This window comes from Xyrauchen texanus, chromosome 49 (assembly GCF_025860055.1).
Source record: "Xyrauchen texanus isolate HMW12.3.18 chromosome 49, RBS_HiC_50CHRs, whole genome shotgun sequence".
Lineage (NCBI taxonomy): Eukaryota > Metazoa > Chordata > Actinopteri > Cypriniformes > Catostomidae > Xyrauchen > Xyrauchen texanus.
The window spans coordinates 7,916,162-7,926,572 of record NC_068324.1 but is presented as its reverse complement, the minus strand read 5'-3'; positions in this window follow the sequence as shown (position 1 = coordinate 7,926,572).

The following is a 10,411-nucleotide window of genomic DNA, read 5'->3' as shown; positions in this document are numbered from 1 at the left end:
GTTGTCTAAATTATAGTTTTTATGGATGATATAAGGTTTAAACCGTTATGACGTCATGGCAAATATGTTGTAAAATTGGATATAACTTATCACAGAAAAGGTTATTAAGCATTTTTAAAACACAAAAATATTTTTTAATACACTTAGTCATGTTAACAAATACATTGTTTAAGTCTTGTACCCAGGGCTGGACTGGGAAGAGAAATCAGCCCGACTGTCCTTTTCTGCATATACGCGGTGGCTAATTTTTGCTTATCGCGGCCCATCCGGCTGACCCACCGGCCTGCTCGGTTCTCCTGCTGGCCAGTCCGCCCCTGAGCAGCCCCAGAGTGTGTCTGCCCACCGGGAAAATGCCCGGTATGCCAGATTGCCAGTCCAGACCTGCTTGTGCCTATACTATTGAATCAATGAGTATTTTAACGTTTATCGTTTACAGATTGGCCCCATTCACTTCCATTTAGTAAGTGAGTGAGTTTTAAGTCTGACGCTGCACAAAAAATACTCAAACTGTGATAAAAAAAAATTATAATAATACTTCCTTTTGCATTTAGTATATGGAAAATAATAAAAAAAAAAATGCATATACTAAATGCAAAACTTTTTTTTACATAAAAAACAGTAGAATTATATATAGAATTACTATAATACATATTCTGTAGATTATGGAGATTAAGGTGTGTGTGTGTGCGTGTGTGTTTGTGGGCAGGTTTAAGTGTTTTTTTTTTAGGTTACAAACTGGTAAAAGGGTGTTATGCTATCAATGTGGTTTATGAGAACATTTCTAGTGTCCCCATAATTTAAATCGCTTAAAAAACATACTAAAAGATGTTTTATTGAAAATGTTAAAATGCAGAAAGTTTTTTGTGAGGTTTAGGGGTAGGGTTGGGGGATAGAATCTATAGTTTTTACAGTATAAAAATAATGATGTCTATGGATAGTCCTCATAATGATAGCTGCACTAACGTGTGTGTGTGCGTGCGTGCGTGCGTGCGTGTGAGTGCGAGCGAGCGAGCGAGAAATAAAAGAGAGTGCACTGAAGCTAAGCAGGTTTGAGTCTGGTCAGTACCTGGATGGGAGATCTCATGGGGAAAAACTTAGGTGTTAGTGAGGCCAGCAGGGGGTGCTCATCCTACGGTCTGTGTGGGTGCTAATGCCCCATTATAGTGACAGGGATGCAATACTGTAAAGAGACAACGTCTTTCAGATGAGATTTTAAACCTGTCTGTGGTTATTTAAAATCCCAAATCCTCGTAGAGAGTAGGGTATGACCCCGGTGTCCTGGCCAAATTTTCCCCATGGTCCCTTATCAATCATGGCCTCCTAATAATCCCCATTCATTAATTGGCTTTATCACTCTACTCTCTCCACCAACAGCTGGTGTGTGGTGCGCGTACTGGCGCACTATTTCTGCTGTCGCATCATTCTGCATACTGGTGGTGGTTGAGGAGAGTCCCCTGTTCATTGTTTAAAGCACTTTCAGTGTAGTGTCAGATAAGCGCTATATAACTGTATCATTTATTCATTAATTCAGAGAGAGACATTAACTTATTTCTCTCATCTAATAGATAGTGATGATTCATTCAAAAATACAGAACACAAATGTATTTTTATAAAAAAAGAAATAAAGTTATTCTCTCTCAAAACAAAGATCTTTCATAGTCACCTTTTATTATGTGGAGGATGTGGTTCAATTGCCTCATTTATGCCATACATTTTTTCATAATTTATCTTTACACTTACAGTAAATGCAGTCAAATTCATTTTTTTTTTAAATATTCATATTTACACTAAACACATTTTTATTTTAAAATCTGCCCCTCTTGTTTAGAGGGGCAGACTTTCTTTCACCAGTTCTGTCACTAGTCATTTGAAACCAAATGAGCTTTTAATCAGTTTATGGGGCTATATATATATATATATATATATATATATATATATATATATATATATATATATATATATATATATATATATATATATATATACATAAAATACATAGATACATTAATACATATGAAGTTGTTATCATTACTTTTTGTTATTGGAATATCAGATGCTCTTTGAGATTGGAATAAATCCCAGCAAACACATAATCATACATATTCTATGAGTTTTCCACTGTAAATACTTGTTTGTTTGAAATCAAACCCAAGACAGAAAGATGTTCTGTGTGTATCCATATCCAGCCCTCCAGATTTCAAAAGCTTACAACTACTGTGTAAAAGTATTTTGCTTCATGCTTTTCCCCATATGTGCATGAGAGAGAGAGAGGTATGTGGAAATTGCACCATGTGATCAACATGTGCACTCAGACAGTAAAGCCAAATGGAACAAGTGCATTATTCTTTTTACTGCCTAAAAAGGACAGTTTAGTTAATTCATGTCTCATTTTCTCATCAAGCACATGACACTGATGTAAAGAGTTTGTCTCTTTGCATATGTGTGTGTGTGTGTGTGTGTGTGTGTGTGTGTGTGTGTGTGTGTGTGTGTGTGTGTGTGTGTGTGTGTGTGTGTGTGTGTGTGTTATGGATCACTCCCAGTCACACTCTGTGTTCCTGTCATCCTCCCAACCATCAGATGGTGGGCAGGCTCACTCACGGCTGGGCACTCAACTGATGGCAGCTGTCCTGTAGGAAGTGCAGTTGGCTCGGTTTATCTATGATCTCTCTCTCCCTTACATTGTCTTGGCACTGTGCAAAGCTCTGCACTTCGTCTGTTAGTACACCACATTGGCTCATATGAAGATTCTGACTTGCATAATAAGAGATTTTATAATTGTATTAATTACAAAATCACAATTAGCCTCATAGGTCAAGTACATATTGTTCTTATAAACTCATAGGTTCATTTAAATAGGCGTCTGCTCTTACATGGAAAAAAGAGATGAATTACATATTCTCTAAACAGAGAAGCTGCAGGATTGGTCATTGTACAGTAGGGAGCGCTCTTGCACAATCACGGTCCGTTGTCTTGATCCTCGTTTAAGCGGCAGTCTGTCATTTCTGAGACGTCCTGATTTCTGAAACAAGCCTGTTTTCTCGTGATTAAAGCCTTAAATCAGTAAGCAAACTTAAAAGATTTCTGGTCTGGTAGTTCTGCTATAATCCTGATATTTAATATCTAGGCTGCATCTCATAGAACTGTTCATTTTATATTTTGTATCATTTACGAATTATTTGCATATAAGCTATTATATAAAGACTTAGGTTCAGTACAAGTTAGCTCGATCGACCGCATTTGTGACAATAAAAAATGTATATAAAAAAAAAATCGATTTGTTACTCGTTTATAAATAAATTAGAAAAGAAGGCACTTGGAAGGAAAACAACAAAGAGGGCCAGTCAAAAGTCAAACTTTACCCTTCACACAGATAAGGTTAGTAAACAATTTTATGACTCTAAAGCGAAATTATTAGCAACATTATGCCACATATTGAACTCTGTACATTTCTTAAAGATATTAATTAAATAATTCAGACAATATTTTTATACACGTCTCACAAGTATTGACAATTATTTATTTCACCAATTTGTATTTGTATATCATATTACGTCTAAACCATCTGTTTAATGCACCACCTTTGGAACATTCATTCATCTTCTATTAAAATTGACAGTTCATTTTAGAGGGGAAAATAGATTGGAAATGGTTATTTTCTTATTTTAAAGTAAAGACCATTTCCCCTCGCGATTTAATAATTAATTCATCAAAGGGTTATAATCTTGCACAGGTCACGTCCAATACAATGTTCCCAAATGAGAACGGTGTTTACTTTCTCAAATATTTAACTGAGGCCTTATAAATGCAATCGGAAATTATGAAATGATGAACCTGTTGAACTCTGTTCTTATAAAACCAGGCGCTGAATGTGGAGAGCTCATGCAGCAATAATTGAAATCCTTTGACCCATCGCAGGGGCCAGAGGACCGGAAAAGATTTGCTCATAATGTGGCACATCATAGCAAATGAAAATTGTGCTCTCTCTCTCTCTCTCTCTCTCTCTCTCTCTCTCTCTCTCTCTCTCTCTCTCTCTCTCTCTCTCTCTCTCTCTCTCTCCATTTCCAATCTATTTTCCCCCTTGAATAACACTGAACAAGTTCACGCGGATCAATCCCGGATCGTCCTGACCCTGACAGGGGGGAGGGACAATGTCTTATTAAATGAATTACTCTTAAAGTAATGGCGTCGTAATAACCTACTGCACTCTATAGTTTTAGCATGATAAAAGCAGACAGCGAGTATTTTCGACAACAGCCCCTCTCAAGGCCGAGGCTAGTAATTCAGCTCGGGGTTGCCATGGTTGTCGCCATGGAAACATCCTACACCGTTCGGTGAGAGTTGAAGGTAACACCCACTCTCATTGTTCATCGTTCGCTGGGATAATGCATATTCATAGTCACAGCGAAGCCATTACCGACCGCTTTTATTGGTCTGTGTATCCATCAGCTGCACAATACCATTACAAATGCTGCAATTCACCTATCTATGGCCTCTTAATTAAGAGGGACTGGATTAATAACCTCGGGCGATTTGATTAATAAAGCAACAGGAGTGAATCTAATTTGCGCGCTAGCATGATTACATTTTACATGCGGGTTGTTTTACTTGCAATGGGAGTACGGCTAAATATGGCTAGCCTAGAACTTGAGTTGAATAGACAGACAGCTCAAACAGGCTTTAGTATCAAAAGGCTTTAATCAGTTTAAAATACAAATATGGAGGTTATTGCATATCATGTAACAGACAACACAAAAGCTCAGATTTGCTTCTCAGATAATTGCTTCATCAGGACTGTACAAGGTTTGCATGAATAAGAGATCAACTCAGAGCTCTGGGCCTTGAAAAAAATATCAGCCTCCTACACAAAATCATTCACCTTAAGTTGATACACAATACAAAATCAGCCCTGTAGGATCGGGTCCTACAGGGATATTTGCAACAAAACAAATAAAATTAACTCTCTGTGGGATTTATTTAAACATTTCAGGCCACAATTGTGATGCACAAACACATTTAGTCTCATATGGGTTAGAGAAAGCACATAGCTAACAGCACTATTTGAATATTCAGAAAGGCAGGATTGCTTAACCAAAGCCAGTTAATTAGCTGTATTGTTCAAGAGTAGGGATCCAAACACAGTTAATTATGAGCATTAGCTACAAACTACAATCAGACATGACTTACCTGCATACTCTAATGATGCAGAAAACGAACACATCTGGTTGGAAACGGGACTCTCATTTGGCCAAGGGCACAGCCACAAGGCATCTACTTGACCAGGCCATTAGCCAAGGGACCTGGTCACTGAGGTAGACTATGACTTGTTGTCAGAAAGCCAAAGGAACAACAACAAAATCACTAGTCTTCCATAGCGACCCAGACCAATGCTGAACATCTATTGAAATGGAAGTCCGTATCTGTTGAGATGAAGCTCTGATTATAATTTTATTAGAAAGCATCAAGACTAACATAAATATGCTTGCCAACAGGCTTTCTGTAATCTTTTCCAATACAAACCACCAGCATGCACAACACACAATTTATAGGAGATCAGATGAAATTGATTTACAGTTGTGACAGGGCGGAGGGCGAGGCAGAGTCATGATTCTACACAGCCGGTCCCTTATCAGGCTAATCTGAGAGGGATAAAGGCCGACTGCGGAAGGTGGTGCGACAGAGATAGCGTTTACGGGCAGCTGTCCGTCATATGTGTGTGTTTGTGTCTTTTGGGTTAAGTTTGTAATTAAATATAATTTAGATTGTCAACCCGGTTCTGGCCTCCTCCTTTCCCGTAATCCCTTTACAACAGTCAATGAATTCAGCATGTCATCGTTATTCTAAATAAGAATTTATTTATATGTGTTTTGAGCTTCATAAAAACCAGTTCGATGAGACTTAAAATGAAAGATGATTCAGCCATCAAGCCCCTAGTTCTAATAAAGGGTCTTCTCGGAGAGTTATGGAAAGGTGTGAAACACACAAATAATAGATATAAAGTGAAAAAAAAATGCAATATAAAGACTTCAACTGTAGAACTCTCTTGGCCATGAAAGGCATTGAGTCTGTGCACGTCTTTATGACATACAGTGTAACAAATGTATTATATGAAGGCTCTAACAGCAAGTGTAGCTTCAAAGCAACATTATATTTTCATTGAGCACTGTATGTCCTGCGTTCCCTGAATGACCATTACCACTGAGGCAGTTACCCTTGTGTATGAAATGTGGCTATAAACGGGAAAGCACTCTGTTAAGCATGCTCATGACTCCCACGTAACGCACAGCATTTGGAAGATAATGAAGTGATCAGTTTTAAATGATAGATCAAAGCAAGGAAAGAGAGCGATGGCAAAAAATTGCACAGGAAGGGTGTAGCGAGCTGTCCTTTTCTCTTTGCTTGCCCGTCATTTTGCTAAAACCCTGTCCACACATACATACACATCCTAGACCTTTGATAGTGACATTTGAAGAAGGACAGCTGAGTGCATTTAGTTCTACCTTCCTTAAAAGACACAGGAGACTGGAGTGTGTCCCCTTCTCTCTGAAAGAAACACTCCTTTTTCTTGGAGTCCAGAGGGTGGGTTTCTATCAAAAAACAACAACAAAATCCTACCGAAAACCCTCATTGGCTGTGGAGCTTTGTCCATGACACATAAACTGCTACATTTTTACTTATCACACCTACAAGCTAGTGCCATCTTTGCTCAGCTCAGACAGAAATATGTACAACAGCACATTTGTCTCGGACAACACCATACTCCATCAAACTCACCTGTACCTGACAACAAAAGCATGACTGACAGGTGGTTTGGGATGGCAAGGGACTGCCGAAGCTTAGGTTACTTCGCTCCATTCATTTTGTATAAGGGCCTGCTTGGGTTAGCATATACAAAGAGAAAGCAACAATTGGGAGGCCATTGTGTTGGAGGTGGCATTGAGCGAAGACTGACAAACGCAATTCTGTAGCCCTCCAAAGGAGAGCTTCATTAAAAACATGGCTACTCTCTGCCACAGCTTCATACTGAGGTGATGGATTACTTTCCCAAGCCTGCGAGAGTGAAATTAGTTTGGATCAACTATGGTTTTTCCCATTAAAAAACACATTAACCATAATAGGCTTCTCAGTTCATATGAATAAAATTGAGCCTTCCTTTTTTCTCGCGTTCTCTCTCATTTTCTTTAAGTAGCCGAACCTGTTTCTGCACGCACTTATACGTTTACTTAAGATTCCAGAGAAGTGGGAACAAGTGAGAGAAAGAAAAAAGTGTACTATTCCTATCCTAGTACTATTCGAGTACTATTCCTATTTATCTCCGGTCGGGAGTCTAGCTGGAAAATAATGGGCCCCTACGTTGAATAGTAATCCTTTATTAAGGCCAGTTAAATTATCCTCTTCAGTTTAGGATGACCGCCTTTCACTGTACAATTAGAAAAATGAAATGCAGCGTGCAGAGAGTAAGAGCTCGGTGTCCAGCCAAAAGGAGCAAGCATTCAATTTAATTTCTATATAATCTGAATTAAGACTAATGTTCAATTATACTGTCGTCGCCATTTGTCTAAAGATGATTCAATGGAGAGAGAAAAATCTTTTTCCTTTGAGTACTCACATAGATCATAACCTTGGAAGATTCGTCATGCTTGTAAAGCTTTATTACTATAATTCTTGGCAGGAGGAAATCAATTGTCTCCATTTTTTGGATTGTTGAGCATGTTATTGGGCGCTTCGTAGGCTCAGGAACACGACAGTGTGGAATGTCGATAATGACTAATTGCAAAAAAACGCAATTACCAGTCCAACCAAAAAAAGTGTAAATGCATAATTTTCCATCTAAAGTGATAAATAGTAAACGTCCTTAGAATTCAGTTATGAATTGGTTTTAAATTTTGTAACAAATGGTAAGATTCTTACGGTTTTCAAGAAAATGCAGAAAAGGTACAAGACAAAATGTTTAAAAAATAATCTGTTCTCATTTGTCAGTTTAAGGGTACAAATAAATTATTTTAAATGTTAAAATGTTCATAGGCTATGCATAGCAGTAACACGCAATATATCCCATAGATTAATATTAACCTTAACATGAGGGAAATTGTATATCTTACGTCCTGTAACTGTTCAACTTTTCTTTTATGTTTTTCACCATAATTAACTTAGGTTACAGTATGGCACTTGCAATGGAATTAAATGTGGCCAATGTTTGGAAGGTTTAAAAGCAGGACTATGAAGCTTAACATTTTCAAAAAGCACTTACATTCATTCTTCTGTTAAAACTTGTGACATATTTTAGCTATAGAGTTGTATAAATAATCGTTTTACTAGTCATTTTAGGGTTTATGGCATTATATAGTCAATGAAACAAAGTTGTATATTTGGATATTCTGTACATTTACAGAGAAAAGGTTAGTATGTTAACATGCATATTGTTTACTACTTGTGGCTATACTTTTGAAACGGTAAGTATTTTAACATTTACAGATTGGCCCCATTCACTTCCATTGTAAGTGCCTCACTATAACCCAGTGCTTTTTTAAGGAAAAGGAGGGACGAGTAACATTTTTTGGTTTGTGGTAATTATTATTAATAACTTGTATTGAACACGGAATATTCCTTTAATTACCAAATGCCTTCACCAGCTCATTTTAAATTGTTCTGTGGTGTAAAAAAAACACACACATTCAATTGTCACACCATTGTCACAGTGTTGCCGAAACCCGTGAATTAGGGGGAAGAAATGCCGTCATGGAGTCCTCGCCGCTGGACGAACTAATCAACCCTTGCCGATATCCACCAAGCCCATTAAGCTAAGTGTGGAACAGAAGCAGTGGTTCCAGGCGCTATTCCAGGCTCAAGCAGAGGACCGGCAGGTGCTACGGAGCTTCGTACACCAGGAGGGGTCTTCAGCTTGAGGAAGGCCATCCAGCAATGGGTCGGCCGCAGCCCAGAACAACATTTGCAACAGTTCCACTCGCGGACATTTGGCGAGCACGGCCGCCCGTTTTCATTCGCCCAACAGCTCCGTGACAACTGCCGAAGGTGGCTGCTGGCTGAAGAATGTGGCACAGAGGATGTGCCTGATCTGGCGGTACTGGAACAGTTCATCGCCCAGCTACCGAAAGTAATGATATAGTGGGTCCAGTGCTACCGGCCAGTGTCGCTGGATGAGGTGGTCTAGCTGGCTGAGGACCAGGTGGTGGTGTATTTGGGGGATGACGAGCCCTCTTCTTCTTTCTCTCCCTCTCTCTCTCTCTCCTCCCTTCCCATCTCCCTCCCCATGTCCTGTTCCTGTTGCCCAGAAACTAAGAAATTTCCTACCCAAAAACTGGTTCTCTGGTCCTGTGGGCCATTCCTAACCCTCTCTGCTCTCCCCTACAGGCTGGTGAATCTGCTGCCGCAGGTGTGGACGTGAAGTCTGGGACGGTCTGCTGGAGCTGCGGGGAACCTGGGAATTTCCAGGATCAATGGCCCACGATGGAGGTGGAGATATTAGTCCAGGTCCCCGGTGCTACTGGCCTGTGAGTATTAAGGGGCTATGTAAGTCTTGGTGGATTCAGGTTGTAATCAAACCTCCATTCACCAAAGCTTGGTTCTATCTGAGGCTTTGGATTCAAGCCGGTGAGTGAAGGTAAGGTATATGCATGAGGATATCCAAAATTACCCGGTAGTGAGCAGCAAGCCTCCACGGGTTTTTCCCCATTTTAATTATTGTTTGGGCATCGATTGCACGGTGTGCTCTATATACTATGAGAAAATTGGGAGGAGGGACCTTCAAACAGCAAAAACTAAATTCAATATATTCTTGACCTGAGAGCAAAACTCCACACACTTTTTGCTGCAGGCTCAAGATCATCAAAGCCTGCATAATAGTGGTACTTGGGTATGGGAATTTGCATCGGGAGATAAAGTCCTTGTATTACTCCCCACATCAAGCTCTAAATTACTTGCCATGTGGCAAGGGCCCTTTGAAATTACACAGCGAGTCAGGGAAAGCGATTATGAGGTTAAACAAATGGATAGAGGTGGAGCACATCAGATTTACCACCTCAATCTACTAAAACATTGGCAATGGTAGTTCTGGGGAGGGAGGAGCTTGGACTGGAGGTGAACTTATAAGCCACCGATCGAGTCAAGTCACGGAGGTTGCCAGGTTTTAAGGAGAAATCTCTGACGTGTTCTCGCCTCTTCCCGGTCATATGAATCTCATGAGCACCATATTGAAATGCCTTCGGGGGTAGTGGTTCGTTCCTAGCGATTACCCATACACACAAAAAAAGTGGTTCAGGAAGAATTAAAGGTCATGGTAGATATGGGGGTAATAGAAGAATCCCACAGTGACTGGGCCAGCCCGGTGGTGTTGGTTCCAAAGAGTGATTGCTCGGTCCAGTTCTGTGTGGATTATAGAAAAGTCAATGCGGTG